At 36.9% G+C, this 20,895-nt stretch overlaps 2 pseudogenes; both read left to right on the plus strand.

The window, feature by feature from the left end:
- Positions 1 to 6,140: 6,140 nt before the first annotated feature.
- Positions 6,141 to 6,943, plus strand: LOC117502796 (annotated as a pseudogene).
- Positions 6,944 to 10,639: 3,696 nt separating this feature from the next.
- On the plus strand, positions 10,640 to 13,555 carry LOC117502797 (annotated as a pseudogene).
- The last annotated feature ends 7,340 nt before the right edge of the window (positions 13,556 to 20,895 follow it).

Here is a 20,895-nt window from a genome sequence, read left to right on the forward strand (position 1 = left end):
ATGAAGAAATATTGAGAAGAAAAAGTATCAAAATAAAGATGAAAGTTTTGTCACTATTTAACACCAAAACTCTCATTTCATTTAACTTTTTTGAAGAGCAACAGAATGTCTCCAGAGATTTCAGCAACCCAGGCAATATTCTAAAATAATTAATCTGTACTTTTCAACAATAATGCCTGATTTAACCAGGAGAGTGGGAAAAGAAATTAATTTGTACTTGTGTCCTGGCCACAGCATCACATATTGACAGGGCAAACACAAAAACACTCCTTGGTTTCAAATATTTAAAATATCAAACGTTACATGAATAATTTTAGAATTTTAGTATTTACATCAAGTTTTTTCTCTTTTGCAGCTTGTTCTTCTTCAAAATTGTAAATTATTCATGTCACTTTTGATATTATAAATATTTGAAACCAAGGAGTGTTTTTGTGTTCACCCTGTATTTCTTTTAAACATGCATTAAACATTTCTAAATATAGAAGAAACAATATGGTGAAATGAACCTGAAAACTAATCAATCATATGCTATAAATTTCAAGGTTTGATTTTAAAAAGCAAACACTGTAGTCAAAAATGTTAAAAGGATTATGCAACCAGATTTAAATTAAAAGTTATTCTAAATCCTTTCTCAACTAAAATTTTCTGTTGTAAGTAATGGAACAGTTCAAAGTGAATCCTTAGACTGTAATCAGCAAATAACTTATATGAACAATTTTCTGATATTCTGAGATAACTTTTTGACATAATCCTGGAGCACAGCATGAGGTAATGTTTTTGAAAAATCTTCAGTATAATAAAAAACAAAAATCAAACATGCAGTAAAAATTATTAATGATAATTATCCTATTTTATCAGAGTGCTTAGCATTAAAATACATTTAAAATACACTGCGAGTAGACAAATTCATGTGCTCATAAAGTGCAATCAAATACTTAAGTTAAAACACTTTAAAACACAAATAAATTAATAAACAACAATGACGAAAAGAAACTGCTTGACTGCAGCTTACAGAGAGTTAATCAGTTTTATGGCCTGAGGGAAAAACTATTGAACAGCCCAGCAGGCCTCCTTTAGGCAAAGCAATACCTCCATGGAGGGGAGTGAGACACTGATGACGTTTTCAAGCATCCTCACAAAATATAAAAGTGTCCATAAAAGATCCTTGTTGATCTAGAGGCCAAGTAATCCCTCTACAAAGAACAGCCACTGATTTACAGAGTGGAATGTTCAGACAGACCTGAAATCCACAATAGACTCTTTGGTCTTTTTGACATTAAGAGGATTATTGAACCTACACCAGCCAATCAGCTGTTCCACATCCACTCTATAGGATGTCTCATCGTCATTGCAGATCAGCCCTGCTTTAATGGTGTCATCTAATATTTGCAAATAAAACATTTAATAAAATATCTAATAAAATATTTGCTCATTTTGAAATGGATGCCTGCAACACGTTTCAAAAAAGCTGGGACAGTGGTATGTTTACCACTGTGTTACATCATCTTTCCTTCTAACAACACTCAATAAGCGTTTGGGAACTGAGGACACTAATTGTGAGTGTCATGATTGGGTATAAAAGTAGCATTGCCAAAAGGCTCAGCCGTTCACAAGCAAAGATGGGGCGAGAATCACCACTTTGTGAACAACTGCATGAAAAAAATAGTCCAACAGTTTAAGAGCAATGTTTCTCAATGTTTAATTGCAAGGAATTTGGGGATTCCATCATCTACAGTCCATCATATAATCAGAAGATTCAGAGAATCTGGAGAAATTTTTACACATATGCGGCAAGGCCGAAAACCAACATTGGATGCCCGTGACCTTCGATCCCTCAGGCCGCACTGCATTAAAAACCGACATCATTGTGTAAAGCATCTTACCGTGTGGGCTCAGGAACACTTCAGAAAATCATTGTCAGTTAACACAGTTCGTCACTACATCTATAAGTGCAAGTTAAAACTCTACCATGCAACGTGAAAGTAATGCATCAACAAAAATCCAGAAACGCCGCCACATTCTCTGGGCCTGAGCTCTTTTGAAATAGACAGATACAAAGTGGAAAAGTGTGCTGTGGACTATGTTTCAAATTGTTTTTGGAAATCGTGCATGTTGTGTCCTCCAGACAAAAGAGGAAAAAAACATCCAGATTGTTCCATCCAACATCCAGTGACCATAGCATGGGCAACTTACACATCTGTGATGGCACCATCAATGCTGAAAGGTATATCCAGGTTTTGGAGCAATAGTAGCAATGCAGTTAATGCATTAACTGTATCATAGTGAGCCTTAGAACTTTTCAGCCTACCCTCGTACATACATACACACACATATTATTATTATATATATATATATATATATATATATATATATATATATATATATATATATATATATATATATACACACACATACTAGCGCGTTGCCGTGGGGATCCATGGGCTCTAGATTTGGTAGTGTTTATAAAATAGGTAGCTGACATTTTTCAAGAGTGGTTATAAATTAAGCAAAGCTTGTAAAATGAGTTGGAATGGCGTGTGAGTACAGAATGTTTTTAGAATGTTGGGCCTCAACAATTTTTAGAAGAGGAACTCAACCCTTTTATTCCCTGTTAATTTTGGAATTTTTTTAATGACAATAACTAGAAGCACTCAGAGAGTGCAAACCTCCGCCAAGGCCATGGGGTCACTGACGCCATAACATCTACACACCGTGGAATCACTGAACCTAAAAAAGTCTAACAGTGATGATTGCTCAGTAGTAAAAAAAAGTTTCATCTGCTGTGACTGGATAGCATGTATCCTTAGCGCTTGGCATCACAGTTTATTGCAAGTTGCACCTTTCCCAGAAGCTACTGTCATCTGAGCACTGATATTGATATTGCATGTGCTTATAGACAAAAACAATAAGAGACAAATTAAATTTATTATTCAACTAAACCGCAAATAAACTGAATTTTTTTAACATTTATGAAACACTTCTCAAAACATGGCCATAGGGTCACTGACCCGAAAGAGATTCCCTCCTTGGCACAATGATCTATTTCTTTTTGTCTCTTTCTCTAAAATTGTATATAATAATCATTAGATTATTAATATATAAACAAAAATGAATGTAAGAACTATTCCAATTTGTAAACAAATGCACCCGAACATGATGACAGCTACAACTGCTTAATGCTAACTTTTAACATTGAAAATGCCATAGACATGTTAACGTGTTAGCATCGGGATCCGGATCACCAATAAAATTTAATCACTTGTTCCTCTTGTCATTTCCAACCAATCCACAAAATTTCATCAAAATCTGTTCAAAACGTTTTGAGTTATCCTGCTGACAAACAGACAAACAAACAAACGCGACCGAAAACATAACCTCCTTGGCGGAGGTAATTAATAGTGTATTTATTAATTGTTTGGGTTGTTGTTATCAGATACACATTATTATTATCATCATTATTATTGTCAGTGTCATTATTATTATTAACATATTTCACCCATATTGGCCTCTCTTCATTGGCTTCCTGTTAATTCTAGAATAGAATTTAAAATTCTTCTTCTTACTTATAAGGTTTTGAATAATCAGGTCCCATCTTATCTTAGGGACCTCATAGTACCATATCACCCCAATAGAGCGCTTCACTCTCAGACTGCAGGCTTACCTAGGGTTTTTAAGAGTAGAATGGGAGACAGAGCCTTCAGCTCTCAGGCTCCTCTCCTGTGGAACCAGCTCCCAATTCGGATCAGGGAGACAGACACCCTCTCTACTTTTAAGATTAGGCTTAAAACTTTCCTTTTTGCTAAAGCTTATAGTTAGGGTTGGATCAGGTGACCCTGAACCATCCCTTAGTTATGCTGCTATAGACTTAGACTGCTGGGGGGTTTCCCATGATGCACTGAGTGTTTCTTCCTCTTTTTGCTCTGTATGCACCACTCTGCATTTAATCATTAGTGATTGATCTCTGCTCTCTTCTACAGCATGTCTTTTTCCTGATTCTCTCCCCTCAGCCCCAACCAGTCCCAGCAGAAGACTGCCCCTCCCTGAGCCTGGTTCTGCTGGAGGTTTCTTCCTGTTAAAAGGGAGTTTTTTCTTCCCACTGTCGCCAAGTGCTTGCTCACAGGGGGTCGTTTTGACCGTTGGGGTTTTTCTGTAATTATTGTATGGCCTTGCCTTACAATATAAAGTGCCTTGGGGCAACTGTTGTTGTGTTTTGGCGCTATATAAATAAAATTGATTTGATTTGATTAACATTATTACTTCTATTTTGTCATTTGATTTTTAAATGGACCACAATGGAAATAAGATTTCTCACTTTCTTCTTTCATCCATGTATTAAAGTATTTACAATTATATTATGTAGTTACATTGAACTTAGTAAATAAAAACAGGCATGCAGGTTTTTAATATAAAGATGATTTACTGCCCCCTGCTGGAATGGTGTGAGTCCAGAATGCCGTTAACAACATTAGCTAATATCTGTAGCTTCTCCAAAAACAGTCCTATCAATGTTCCATTTTGGTGGCATTCATCCTTGACCCAAAAGACATAAGCATATCAAATGTAAGCTCTCCCTAGGTTCTCCGTGATCAAAGTTACACATGCACACATGCACTCACATAGACTTTTTTTGTCTTTCACACATTCTGCCGCAAGCATGAGTTTCTAATTTTAGACAAACAGAGACGGTGGTGGACATCAGACGCAATACACTTCTCACTTATGGTGCCAGCAACATGACACTTAACTAATTGACTAAACCAATTAATCGACAAAACACAATAAATCAATAATACTAACACTAACACCACAATAACATTTAAAACCCCAAAATGCCAAACTCCCATGGTGCATTGCAGCACAACATCCATTGTTTACTGGTTAGGTAAAATTGCTAATTCTCCAAAAGATTGTCATATCAACTTTCCGTTTTCGTAGCGTTCATCCTTGACGAAAAATACAAGAGCATCCCAAATGGCAAATGTCAGGTCTCCCCGGTTTCTGTGTAATTAAACCCATACACACGCACACAGAGGCCACTTGGCTATTATAACATAGATACAATCAAAGTAATAGTTGCCTAATAATTGTGCATACACGTGCTCCCTTGAGAAAGCCAAAACTAAGTATTCCTTTCTTAAACATTCAGTTTTGAGGTTTATTAGCATTCTTGATTGACTCATGAGACATCTGTCTGTTAAGTATTGCACCATTACACAACATTGTGTCACTTATATTCATATCACTCTCACTCAACTTTAACCACTTACTCCAATTAAGGGTCACGAGGGAGCTGGAGCCTATCCCAACAATCATAGGGCATGAGGCGGGGTACACCCTGGACAGGGTGCCAGTCTGTCACAGGGCCACACATAGAAAAACACATTCACACCAGCATGCACACCTACAGACAATTTTTTTTTAAAGGTTTCAATCCACCAAACCTGCATGTCTTTGGATGTGGGAGGAAGCCTGAGCACCCGGAGTGAACCCATACAAACATGGGGAGAACATGCAAACTCTACAAAGAATGGCCACTGGTGGGTATCGATCCCATAACCTTCTTGCTGTGAGACAACAGTGCTAACCACTAAGCCACCATGGTGGTCTGTATTATCTTTGAGCCAAAAGTTTAATAATTCTTTAAAAAAGAGTTTACATTCTAAAAAGTGCATTGAAGACAGACTAAGGTTTTGTTTTTTGTGACTCATGCACAAAGAAATGTGAACTTCTCTATTTGATTGGACAACAGACGACTGATATCACATGATAATGAGGGAGGAGTTGCTATACAGTTATATAAATATCCAGCATGTCCAAATGTTTTCCGCCGTCTGTGGACAAGGATGCCTGATTGATAGACGGCTCAGATATATGGTGTGACATATGATCAAGCACATGTGAATGCATGCACTGTTTATTCTGAGAACTCATGTTGTGGTAGTTGTGAAATGATGCCAAAGTATTTTAAGGTTTGCAGTTAATGATCAGTGCTGGAAAACAAACAGGATCCCAGAAACATGGATGCTGAATTCAGTGTCAATGACACTTATGTTTACAATGAGATCCATCCCTGTTATGAATCTAATAATGCAACTTACATATTTATAAGTCAGCCTTTTACAGGATGTGTATTATTATACATGTTCCTTGGGTTGTTATGTGTCGTCACAATATGTGGGAACTTTCTGGTAATAATCTCCATTATTTACTTCAAACAGCTTCACACTCCAACTAACTACCTGATCCTCTCTCTGGCTGTGGCTGATCTGCTTGTCGGTTGTGTTGTGTTCCTTTCAGCATGGTGGTCACAGTAACCTCGTGTTGGTATCATGATGATATGTTGTGCCAGACACGACGCAGCGTTGATGTGACCCTGAGCACTGCTTCTATTCTCAACTTATGCTGCATCTCTGTTGACAGATATTATGCAGTGTGTCATCCTCTCACTTACAGAAGTAAATAAATAATCGTGTTATTGTGCTGATGATCCTGGTGAGTTGGAGTGTTTCTGCTCTCATTGGAATTCGTGTGATAATTGCAGGATTCAATCAAGGGAATGTCAAGATCGATGTTTTAATAGATGCTCTTATATCGACCACTCTGGCGTGTATTTTTTCGTTTTTACATCCCTGTGATCGTCATGCTGTGCATTTATCTGAAGATTTTCCTCGTAGCACAGAAACAGGCAAACACCATCCACAGCACAAAGACCAGAGCAACAGTCAGTAAGATGGAGAAAAAGCAACCAAAACTCTCGCCATCGTTCTGGGAGTTTTATCTTGTGCTGGGCTCCTTTCTTTGTTTGTATAATTTTTCAGCCTTTAATATCTGACTTCACATCAGTTTCTGTCATTGAAACACTGAACTGGCTTACTTTGTCAAATTCAATGCTTAATCCTTTTATTTATGCGTTTTTCTACAGCTGGTTCAGATCAGCTTTTAAAATTATTATTTCAGGAAAAAATATTTTCATAGTGACTTTTCCAACTCAAAACTATTTTAAGTAAAGAAAGAGTGTCAAAATAAAGATGAACATTTTTTCTCCATATATAAATACGAGGTCTGTCATAAAGTATAGGTCCTTTTAATTTTTTCAAAAACTATATGATTTAATTCATATGTTTTTACATCAGACATGGTTGAAACCCTCGTGCGAATGCGTGCGTTTTTTCCACGCCTGTCGGTGACGTCATTCGCCTCTGAGCACTCCTTGTGGAGGAGTCATCCAGCCCCTCGTCGAATTCCTTTGTCTGAGAAGTTGCTGAGAGACTGACGCTTTGTTTGATCAAAATTTTTTCTAAACCTGTGAGACACATCGAGTGGACACGGTTCGAAAAATTAAGCTGGTTTTCGGTGAAAATTTTAACAGCTGATGAGAGATTTTTGAGGTGATACTGTCGCTTTAAGACAAAGGAATTCCAACGAGGGGCTGGACGACTCCTCCCACAAGGAGTGCTCACAGGCGAATGATGTCACCGACAGGCGTGGAAAAACTCACGCATGCGCACGAGGGTTCAGCATGTCTGACGTAAAAACATATGAATGAAATCCATATAGTTATTGAAAAACATAAAAAGACCTATACTTTATGACAGCCCTCGTATATCACACTTTTCACAATCAAAACTGTGTAGTTTTCATTTAGCAACACATATTATAAAATACGTAATTAGTACTTCTCAGCAATAACGCTTGATTAACCATTGAATTTGTATCTGTGTCCTGGCCAACCAATACATTTATTCATTTTTAATTTGCAATTGACATTTCAAGTTTAGAAGAAACAATGTTGGTGAAATAAACCTAATAAAACTAATCAAATGTACACTACACACATTCAGGATTTCAATGTCAAACAACTGACAACTGTAATAATAAAACCAACAAATTTTTGCATTACAATGAGGTTATGACATGACATAATTTAGTAGTATGTTCTGTGAAACTGTCAAAGTCTGCATAAGCAACTGTGACTGTTTAAATTTGTGATTTGACATCATATACAACACTATACAAGATGTTCTGACGGATTTCTAAATACTACATTTTTTTAATCTTTCTTTTCTAAAATTTGCTGTTCTAAGTAATGGAACAACAGTTCAAACCAAATCTCTAGATTATACTGAACAAATAACATATACAAATAACTTTCTGATATTCTGAGATAACTTATGACATGATCCTGGATCCTGCAAAGTCTGAGGTATAATTTAAGAATCTATAAAGTAAAGATGTAACAAAAATGTTATATCATCCTATTTTATGATAAAGTGCTAAGCATTAAATGCCAAATAAAATAATATCTTGTGGATCGTTCCCATTTAAAAACTACATAATTTGAGGACCAATGATAATAGGATCTACAATACCATAAATTCATATCCACTTGGTGATTTTGGGGTGATTGAAACGTTATCGAGCCTACCCCCCAAAAAAAGTAGTATGTAGTTCTCCATCTTTTGCATTGTGAGAAACCATCATTTCTCTTGAGAATACGTGAAATCAACTGGACCATGAAGATTTAGACATGATGACTGTAAAAAGTATAATAGAAATTGTTATTGAACCATTTACTTATATTTGTAATCTGTCTCTGTCAACTGGGATTTTTCCAGATGAAATGAAAATTGCTAAGGTAGTCCCATTATATAAAATGGAGACAAACATAATTTTCTAATTACAGGCCAGTATCATTGCTTCCACAGTTTTCTAAAATTATGGAAAAAGTTTTTGTGACCAGATTGGATAAATTTATTGAGAAACATCATATTTTAAATAATGCTCAGTATGGATTTAGAACAAAACATTTGACAGCTATGGCAATTATGGAACTAATAGAGAAAATATCAACAACAATAGATAATAAGGATTATTTTGTAAGTGTTTTTATCGACCTGAAAAAGGCTTTTGATGTTATAGACCACTCAAGATTGCTTCACAAGTTACAACAGTATGGAATAAGAGGTGTTGCACATCAGTGGGTAAAAAGCTACTTAGAAAATAGAAAACAGTTTGTTCAGATAAATAATACCAAATCAGAATTGTGTAACATTATTTATGGAGTACCATAAGGATCGGTACTTGGACCCAAACTGTTTATATTGTATATCAATGATTTTGTGAATGTATCCAATGTGCTTGGCAGCACTTTATTTGCTGATGATACAACAGCTGTTTACTCTGGATCAGATACACAGGAAGTAGCACAAGTGATAAACACAGAGTTGGAAAAAGTTAAACATTGGTTTGATATAAACAGATTGTCACTAAATATTAATAAGACAAATTTTATATTGTTTAATGATAGAGCGAAAAAAAAATAATGTGTCATTACAAATAGATGGAATGGATATACAAAGGGTAAAAGAAATGAAATTTTTAGGAGTCATGACTGATGTAGATCTTACATGGAAGTCACACATAAATTACATAAAAGGAAAAATAGCAAAAGCCATTGCTGTTTTGCATAAAGTAAAATATTCATTAAATAGTCATTAATATGGTTTATTAACATTGTACAATTCATTGATTGTCCCATAGTTAACTTATTGTGTAGAAATCTGGGGATCAACATATACAACCTATATACAACCTTTATTTATTTTGCAGAAAAGAGCTTTAAAAGTGATTAGTAACAGTGGTTTTAGAGATCCATCTAATCCATTGTTTATTAAGTATAGGGTACTTAATTTCATGATTTAGTCGATTTGAAAATATTACAAACAATAATTTCATGATTTAGTTGATTTGAAAATATTATAAACAATGTACCAAGTTAATAAAAATACTTTACCAACAAACATTCAAATATGTTTGAGAAAAGAGTAAGTAGTTATAAATTAAAAGGAATAGAAGTCTTTAAAAAAAAACAAGATTTAGAACCAAGTAAAGGAAAGGAGTATTGCAGTAAATGGTGTCAAATTAGGAACAATCTTAAAGAAATTAAAGAATTAAGGTTGCTTAAATTATTTTAAAAAACGTATTAAATTAGATGTATTAAGTAAGTATGAAACTATGAAATAAGTCAGTGGGCTGCAAGAAAGTAAAAAAAAAAAAAGGTTCTGTTAAGGTTCTGTTAATAATGTTTGGAGTGTCTTAAGTTTAAAATGTAACCTGTCAGAGATGTTAATCTCTATATTAATGGTCATAATTATGAAATGGGTCAAGTGGTATGTGACAAGTTAAAGAAATGCAATCTGTTAAATAATGTTGATTATGATGCTGGATATTGAAAGATTGTATTGTTAAAAGAGGCAGAAATCATAAGACGTGTTCTTCTTTCTGCTCCTTTTCAGTCTGGTGTTGTGGTGCTTTGTTTCTGCTTTCCTGTTTTTCTTTCAAATGATGAAATAAATATTAAAGAAATTTTGACTCACTATGTGCAATTTTGGTAATGGTAATGACATTAGGGGAGGATGCCCGTCTTATGCTACATTAAATGCTGGTCAAGCCAAATTCAAGAGTGGCACAAGAAGAGTTGAAGATGGAAAAAGATCAGGAAAGCCCTCAAACAGCCAGCTCTACCATTATGATCCAGACAAATCCACGATATGGTTCGTGATAACAGAATCATAAACTGTACATATACTGAACAAACCCTGTGTGACATAGGTTTTATATGGACACCGAACACCCAGCAATGAAGCCCATAGCTGGATGCCACCATGTTGGCAGCAGTGACAGTGCCAACTGTGGCTTTGTCACAACAAACCCGGTAAACGATAAAAGAGGTGGAGGTGTGGGTGGGTCTGTTGTGTGATGAAAGAATCCTGGGTTATACTTTGCTTGAAGGTATCGTCATAATAGTGACATGACACTGTCATGAACGTCTCGTGTTGTAAGATTATGTCAATGTAAGTAATGGTTATGAACTGCCGTCATTAAGTGTCATTCGGTTTTGTAAAGACACATTGATATTTTTTGGGTTGTCTTGAATCATGACAAATTTGATATTAATCAAGCGGCATAACCAGAATTTGTCTTTGGGCTTTTCTTGTCTTCGGTTGTATTCCAACACTGGTCACTTGTCATTACAAAAGACCGAATGACACTTAATGACAACAGTCATAAACATTTATGATATTGACATAATTGTTTATGACCAATCATGACTGTGTCAGTCACTATATGACAATACCTTCAAGTAAAGGGTTACAGATCCTGAACACAAAGTCCCATCTTTGAGTCTCAACCAGCTAAGCAACAGGTTGACCTTGGTTTGGGTGTTTATTAAATTATATTTTTGGGGACTATGCAGTGGTTTTCATCACAGTTTACTTTGGTGTGGGCAATAAAAATTATAATATATAAATAATACAAGAATGTCACTCTGTGTGAATATATACTGCAACATGGACATCTTAGATGATCCTTGCCATCACATACATTTCACCACAAAACAAGCCATATTATCACCTTCCTATTTTCCCCTCTGGTGTGACTGGATCATGAGACATTCAGTTCTTTGTGAAAGCTAACAAATGTGAATTTAACCAGTCTTCCCCCCCCCCCCCCCCCCCCCACCTTCCATGGTTTTATGATCCCCTGGAAATGTTGTGATAAATCTGGCCAAGTGCATTTCCTGAAACAAGAACACAGTTACAACGGTTCACTGGCTTCACCAACTTCTATCCCAGGTTTACTTGCAATTATAGTACTGTAGATGGCCCTTTGGAAAAATTTACTTTAAGCCCACTTTACCCCAACTTTGATTTTAGCCATGTTGGAGAAGTCTTTCCAGTTCACGGTAGATGTCAAAATCTTCTGATTTTACATCAATCTGATGAGAACAACAACATGCACTCCCATGCATTCTGTTTGACGACGTTGTCTCCAATGGAATGATATTATAATGTATAGAGGTGTGAGGGAAATTGCTCTTTTCCTAAACAAAATGTATAAATGCATGCTTTTGTGACTATTATGGTTCTGATTAGAGTCAAATTTATGGTTCTGGATAGTTTCTGGCCTCCAGTGAAAGATGAAAGCCACTGTAATAATCTATAGCTGTATATTATTTGATAGAGAATTAAATACAATGAATATGTTATTTCAAGGAGGATTTTCATCACCAGGTTGTGTGTTAAAAATATGATTCATAAAAGTCAGTTATCTGCTTTGTATTTTTGTCTAATGCCAGCCTTAAAAACATATATATTAGAATGATTTATGCTGTGTTTATAATAATAATAATAATAATTACTACAAAAAAAAACAACAACAGCAACAAATACAACTGTGCATCTACACAGTTATTATTTAGCCTATTCTTGTATGTCATGGAAACTGAATTTACGTCATCACATCTGATTGGATAATCAAATATGTGTTAAATATGGTAATGAGATAGTCTGATAAAAGTTGTATCAGGTCCAACGGATTCCCGCAGTGCCAGTGATTAAGGACAGAGACACTTGTGTTGGCTGATGTGATAGGTGATATAGTTATAACAAAAAAAAAAAGATAAACTGAATTAAAATCATTTTAAAATCATTGAGGCTGAAACAAAATTCTAAATATTACAAATCATAAAATAAAACTACAGCTGTTTAGAAATATGGAACCAGAATTAAATTTCAATGAGACTTATGTTAATTACATCCATCCTTGCTATGAAGCTGATAACACAGCATACATATTACAAAGAACCCTTCAACGGTGTGTGTGTTATTATATATATTCCTTGCTTTTTTAGCTGTGGTCACAATATGTGGAAACCTGCTTGTAATGACTTCTGTGATTTACTTCAACCAGCTTCACACTCCGACTAACTACCTAATCCTCTCTCTGGCTGTGGCTGATCTGCTGGTGGGAGTTTTAGTTTTTCCTTTCAGCATGATGTTCCTGTAACCTCGTGTCTGTTTGACCCAAATGTAATCTGTAAAATAAGAGACACTTTGATGCAAACTCTGTGCAATCTTCTATTCTGAATTGTGTTGTATTGCCATTGACAGATATTTTGCAGTGTGTCAGCCTCTGAAATAGCAAACTAAAATCAATTGTTAAGGTTGTTGCCGTCATGATCCTTATGACTTGGGGGGAGCTTCTGTCTTAATTGGAATTGCCATCACATTGGAGGCTTCAGCCAAGGTATGTGTGAAGAAAGGTGTACAGTTGATGTTGTGGATGGCAAATACGATGGGCCCGTTTTCTCATTTACATCCCAGTATTCATTATGCTCTGTATCTACATCAAGATTTTTTGTTGTCGCAAAGAAACAAGCAAGCAGCATCCACATTCAACCTATAATAAGAGCACAAAGTCTGGAGCTCCTGCCAGTAAAATGGAAGGAAAGGCCACCAAAACTCTCGCCATCGTTATGGGAGTTTATCTTCTGTGTCTGACGCCTTATTTTCTTTGTATTGTCTTTCTGCCGTTATTTCAAGACTCCACACCAGTCCCCGTGATTGAGACACTTAACTGGCTTACTTTATCAAATTCAATGCTCAACCCGTTTATTTATGCTTTCTTTTACAGCTGGTTCAGATCAGCTTTTAGGATAGTAATTTCTGGAAAAATATTTCAGGGTGATTTCACCAATTCAACACTGATTTGATTATTCTACAAGTGAAATGTTAGAATGTCACAATGTAACACTGAAGATTAATGTCTTTAAATTCTGAAATATGTATTTTACAACATTTCTAAATTTCACTTACGTTTCTATAGCAGGTTTTGACATCAACTTTTTTTTTTTTCTTTTTTTACAAATAGACCAGTTACCTGCAAGGCTCACTCGACCGGACTATATAGTAACTACGGTGAAACTGTTAAGTATATGATGATAACTTCTTGAAATTATTTATACCACAATAATACAAGAAGGTATTGCATGTGTGTGTGTGTGTGTGTGTGTGTGTGTGGGCCAGTAACCATGTATAATTGCTGGAGTATTGTGCTGAATTTTAAATGTGTATTGTGTCAGCTTTAAACATCTGGAGACAATAGTTCTTTTTACTCAACATTTATCTGACAGCCTTATTTACTACTGAACAATATAAAATATAATAAATAAATAAAAATACGTAAATACGTAATATAAGGTGGGTGACACGTTGATATAGAGGAGGGTTTTCTCTCACCTAAACATCAAATCCCGACTTGTTTCTCAGATGCACCTTCTGGCAAATGGTAGCTGAACTTTCAGGTCTTCTTTTTAAGAAAATCCTCCTCTGTCCCACTTCATCATGAAGCTATATAACTGGGGATACAAATGCAAAACTTGCACTGTGCACAGTTTCTCCATTCACAGCTACAGAAGCCTGTAACTTCTTCTGGGTTGTCTTGGTGGCTTTCCTCACTCTTCTCTTCTTGCACAGTCACTCAGTTTTTTGAGAATTGTCTACTCCACACAGATTTCCATAGAGTGCCATACTGCTTTATTTCTTCATCACTGATCTAAATAAAGTTCAAGACATATTCAGTGACATAGAAACGTTCATGTATCCATCCCATGGCTTGTTCTGAAGAAATCTGGCAATAAAACCAATTATTTACAGTATACCAAAGCATTCCATTACTTATGCATTACTTTCAATATTTTTAATTTATAGCAAGTTGTAGATATTTGCTGCAGCTTGAGTTTAAAACCCCTTACCACCCGCCTCATTTCCCATTTCCCCATTTCCCCATTGATGGGATATACAGGCATAGAAGGGGTTAAGGAAGATAAATTTAGATTTTTTTTTTATTATGTATTTTAGGGGAGGTGATGGTCTAGAGGTTAAACGTTGGCTTGAGACCAGAGGATCCTCAGTTCAAATCCCAGCCTGACCAGAAAATCACTAAGGGGCCCTTGGACAAGGTCCTTAATCCCCTAGTTGCTCCCTGTGTGTAGTGCGCGCCTTGTATGGCAGCACCCTCACATCGGGGTGAATGTGAGGCATTATTGTAAAGTGCTTTGAGCGTCTGATGCAGATGGAAAAGCGCTATATAAAGCAGTCCATTTACCATCTATTTCTTGTATTTGAAATGGCATAAACAAATTAAAAATGTGTAACATACCAAGTGTTCCAATACTTTTGGAGGGTACTGGTGTGTGTGTCTATATATATATATATATATATATATATATATATATATTATTCCTGGAGGGGCTCATCTATCTATCATAGTCAAGTGAAGCATGGGCATCTCCTTGGTCTTCTCCAGCTACTGGGACCTCACCAGCACTTGTGTCCTGGAGTATGCACAGAGAACCATGACACCGCCAAAATGTTGATAATGACACTCTCACAATGCAAGTGCTACTCCTCATCTTAGTCTTCCTAAGCAGCCGCTCATTTGCCACAAAGATATTCCAGCAGTACTCAAGGATCCTCCAAAGAAACCTTCTACCAAAGGCATCTAGTCATCACCCTAGGTCACTGGTTAGCATCACAGTCTGACAACCACACAGTGAGACATAAAGCAGAAGAACCCTAAAGACGTGGACCTTCATTCTCCTGCAAAGATATTGGCATCACCAATCACTTCTGTCCAAAGACCTCAACTCCATAACCTCTTCCCAGATGTCTCTTCATCTCAAAGTCAGATGACCCAGAGATGTGTATGTCACTGCCGAGATAATTGAATGTCTCTAAAAGTTCAACTGTTTTACCACATACAGATACATGTCTGATGGCTGACACATGGACTGTAGTCTTGATCCAGGACAATCTCAGACCCAGATGCTCAGATTCCTCACTGAGCTTCTCAAGTGCAACAATCAGCGTATCCACTGATTCTGCAAAGATCACAGCATCATCCACAAAGTCAAGGTCAGTTAACATTTTCTTGACAACAAAAGCACCCAAGTTTCTAGTTTCCACAACCCTACCTGGCATCCAGTCTATGCAAACACTGAACAGTGTAAGAGCCAGAACACATCTGTTGTAACTGGGAAAAACTCAGTCTCTGTCTATACTCCACAGAGCACTCACAGTAACAGTGAATAGGCTAGCTGTGATGTCCAGTAAATACACAAATTCTCAGTATGTCCCAGAGAGCAGTCCAATCAACTGAATGAAAACACTTTGCAAAAATCAGCCTTTGAAGAAACACCACTGCTATTTACATTTGCATTCTACTAGTACTTGCAGGTCTAAAATGTGGTCGATGGTTGACTTCATGGGCACAATCCCAGACTGTTCTGGTGCACAAGCTGCAATAATGAAACATTTTACTCTTTAATGTATCAATAATTATAACAGAACTACGTAATGCACTTTCCCTTGTGTATAAAACTTTATCTTGTGTACGAGGTCTGTTAGAAAAGTATTGGACCTTATTTTTTTTCAAAAACCTGATGGTTTTGAACCAAGCCTGCTTGCTGTGAGCCAACCTTGAGCCTTCGTGCGCATGCTGTGAATTTTTTCAACGCCTGTCGATTGCGTCATTTGCTGGCAAGCAGCATTGTGTGAGGTCATGTGTAGTGCTCTTGTCGGATTTCATTGCAAGGAACAAGACAGGAACGACTGGAGCAGTGCCGCATCAAATTTTTGCCAGAAACTGAGCGACAGCCAGGTGGAAACCATTCGGAAGATTCAGACGGCTTTGCAAATGACATGTTTATGGGTGAGAATCATTAGAATTTTCATGATATTATATTATTATAAGTGGATACTTTTTATCAATACAAACACTTACAGATACTTTTTCAGGTATTTCAGTAAGTTATAGAAAAGACGCTGAAACCAAACTACTGGTATCATATCTTCCGGACAATAAAGACGGCTTCCCACTGACGATTTTTTGGCCTCAATTGTTGTCCCCATTCCAGAAATAAGGAAATCAGGCCCAATTGACCACAACAGCAATCTAAAGTTGTGTGTTATAGTATTATACACAATTATACCCCAAGTTACTACAAACATATTACAACATGTACTACAAAGTATAGCATTCTTTAATAGTTGATAACCAAATATTCCCTTATTCCATTCTGTCTTTAACAGCACAAACCTCACGGACTGAACTATGTGGAATTATTTAATGACTGTATGCCATCAGAACAGAAATTTTAGAAAAGTAAAGTAAAAACATAAAATGGATTATCACAAACATAATAATACTGAAAGAAAAGAACAGAAAGGAACAAAATGAATCACAGAATGGCACAAGAAATGGACAGATTAGGGGGCTGGACAGGCCACAGAATAAAAGCGGGTTTTTAGTCTAGATGTAAAGGCAGAAGTGGAGGGGGGGGCACATCTGACATCTAGGCAACTGATTCCACCAGACGTGACGCAGCGACTGTAAAGGCCTCGTGGTAGCCATCAACAAGGTTCTGACGACGTCTGGTTTGGACATTTCACCACTCTTTTTCATAAAATTGGCAGAGTACAGTTAATTTTTATTTCGTTAGTTAGTTATTTAGTTATTTTGTCTCCAAGCACAGGCACATCTTTTAAGTGCAGACCAGATATTTTCCATAAGGTTGATGTTAGAACGATGGGCAGGACAGTTGATGTTAGAACAATGAAAACTTGACTGGTGGTTTTGCTCTTCTGAATTTTCTCCACTATTATTAGGCTGCACATATTTAAAGATTTTTGAGGTTGGATCACCTATACGTCTTGGTGTAAACTGGAGCTATTTTCTTGTAAGGCATCCTCGATTTTGGCTTTGCTTTATTCATCCTTGCCCATCAAAATGTATCATTTCACTGACAATCCTGTAGTGCTGAACACTCTTAAGATTTGGTATCAGTTTAGATGTCAATTCAAATTTGACACTGTCTCTCTTTTAACGCCAATTAACAACAATCATTTCTTTCCCCTTCACTTTTGAACACAACCTTTTTCCCTCTGGTATGATAAAGGCTTGAAATGTCAAGATTTATTTGCTGAATGGTTTTTTGATCCCTTTGCCAACTTGTCCACCACTTACAGACTTCCTGCAACACATTTGTTCCACTATTTTCAAATCCATAGCTTCATTTCTAAAACTTTTGCAAATTTTCCACTGTTACCCCTTAAACAGTCCTGGAAGGATTCAATCTCCCTTGATCCACATGAAAAAGGATCTATTTTGAAATCTCATCTCATCCTTTAAATCGGATTTGATCAGTAAAACTAAGATCACATGGGAAAAGGAACTGAGTATGCAAATTAAGGATCCATTGTGGGATTTTTTTCATGTATATAGCGCCAAATCAAAACAGAAGCACCTTGAGTTGCCTCAAGATGCATCACACAAGTAAGGTCTAACCTTATTAACTCCCAGAGCAGCAGTGGTAAGGAAAAACTCCCTCTGAGGAAGAAACCTCAAGCAGACCAGACTCAAAGGGGCAACCCTCTGCTTGGACCATGCTACAGACACCATGATACAGACAGGGATAAAGCTATAGACAGCATTAGAACCACTTCCTTTTGTGCAGGGCTTTGACTTATCTAATTTAAAGTTCTACATAATGTTCATTTTTCTAAATCAAGACTTTCTGAAATATTTCATGAGCTAGAAGATGAATGTGATAGATGTCATGGCTCTTCTTGCCATTTAAATCACATGTTCTTCCTTTGTCCTACGTAGATTTTGGCTTCATGTCTTTGATATTATGTCAAAAGTTCTTGGAATCAGTCTTCAGTCATGTCCATTGGTTTGGCTTAGGTTTGTGTGTTATACATCATACAGATAAAGTGAGGAATCTTGGGGTATTTTTTGATCCTATGTTGTCTTTTGACCTCCACATTAGAGACATTACAAGGACTGCTTTCTTCCATTTGCGAAATATAGCGAAGATTCGTCCTATCCCGTCTATGGCTGATGCTGAGACTTTGATTCATGCATTTGTCTCTTTTAGATTGGACTATTGTAATGCTCTATTTTCTGGTTTACCGCAGTCCAGGATTAGGGGTCTTCAACCACATTACGCCCATTTTGGCATCCCTGCATTGGTTTCCAGTCGCTGCCAGATCTGATTTTAAGGTTCTGTTGTTAGTTTATAAGATTGTTCATGGACTTGCATCTCCTTATCTGGTTGACCTGGTAAGCCCCTATGTACCAGCTCAAGCCCTGCGTTCTCAGGGTGCAGGACTTCTATGTGTTCCCAGGGTGAATAAAAAGTCTGCCGGTCACAGAGCTTTCTCCTACCGTGCCCCAGCTCTGTGGAATGATCTCCCGGCACACATACAGCAATCGGATACTGTGGAGACTTAAGTCACATTTAAAGACTCATTTGTTTTCCTTGTTTTATCATTAGTGTTATGATGTGTTTTTATTCTGGTATTCTTTTATGGTTTTGTCTTTTTATTGTGTTTTTAAATTTTTAATTCAGTTTTTTCTGTTTTTATTATGTTGTGTGAAGGGCCTTGAGATGATCGCATTGTGAACTGGCACTATATAAATTAATAAATTTGAAATTTAAATTTATGTAAACATATGGCCACAAGAAGGACCAAAATGAGAAGAGCATTAGGCCGTATGAGTGCTGGGGAGGCCAACAGGCTCACAGCAGTGAGCACTGCAAGTTTGATCAAAGTCAAAAGTATACTTGCATGAGAAAAACAAAGCATGAGTTAATTCTCTGTCAGTGTGTTTGGGAATTATTTCCCCTGTCACCAAGCTAATGTAACTGTTGCTGAGCTAATTGTTTTTCTTTCTGATTTGCAACTTTGTTTGGGAACATTTTGCATAAACATATGAGGTAATTGCCTGTGATAGTTCGACTGCGTATGCAGCATCATGAGGAGCAGTGGAGCTGTGTGTCTGCTGAGGACCTCGGGGACGACGGACTCAGCAACCCTTCACACCTGTAATCAGACGCACTGCAGGTTGCATCATGTAAGTGCACGAGACTGAAAGTTTAGTTTTAGTGGCCAAACACATATTTAACTATTTGCTTTCTTCTAGCCATGAATTCTATAAATTATTCTATTCCAAACCGTATATATAATATATAACTACAACTGTATTTGACCAAAGTGTCATATAATGTTAAAAATTTAGTTCAAAATCATGATTTTTTTGAGGGAGGGGGGTGAATACTTCAAAGAAGGCAACTTACTAGCATATTACTAGCCTCACATCTTGTCAAATATCTCAGCTGTCATAGGGTGTGAGGTGGGGTACACCCTGGGCAGGATGCCACGTCATTACGGGGCGACACGCATACGGACAAACACATTCACACACACACTCATACGGTCAGTACGGAGTCACCAATTCACCGAACCTGCATGTCTTTGGAAGTGGGAGGAAGTCCAAGCACCTGAAGGGAACCCATGTGAACACATGGAGAACGTGCAAACTCCACACAGAAAAGACTAGCTGGGAAGCGATCCCACAACCTCTTTGCTGTTAGGCAACAGTGCAATCCACTAAGCCACTGTGCCGCCCAGAAAATAGGCATTATTTACAGTAATCTATGAGAAAGGTGTGCAAGTATATCCAATTTTGGAAGAGTGCGACCATGAGGGCTCAGAGAAGAAGCGGTGGCAGGTGAATTCAGCAGAAGGGTGTGCAGGAAGTCTCAGATCTCAAACAAAAGAATTAAGAAACACAAATGTGATGATGACTATCTGATCTTTACTGACCATCACGTCAAACCTGTAGAACTTTGAAGTATCGAAAAGGACGATGAATTTGCGATTCCTGCTTCATGCGCACTTTATGCGCAATTCGACTAAATTCGCACTATGTGTGAAAGGGCCCTTAAGAAGATGAGCTTTCAAGTATTTCAAACATTTCGCAATTCTTCAATAAATCTTTAAAATGTAAACCACTGAATGGGTGTCAGATTTATTTATGTCCTTTCCCAGTGGATAATGTATCTCCTATGTTCTAGTATAAGTCGTAATTAAAAATTTCACATTCAAACTGCCCAGGAGTATGTTTAAACCATTTCATTCATGCACCTCCAGAAATAATGTCATAAGTTGAAGGCAGGTTTCCAGGTGCGGGAATAGAAAATTTTTA

Source organism: Thalassophryne amazonica, chromosome 21, assembly GCF_902500255.1.
Source record: "Thalassophryne amazonica chromosome 21, fThaAma1.1, whole genome shotgun sequence".
Taxonomy (NCBI): domain Eukaryota; kingdom Metazoa; phylum Chordata; class Actinopteri; order Batrachoidiformes; family Batrachoididae; genus Thalassophryne; species Thalassophryne amazonica.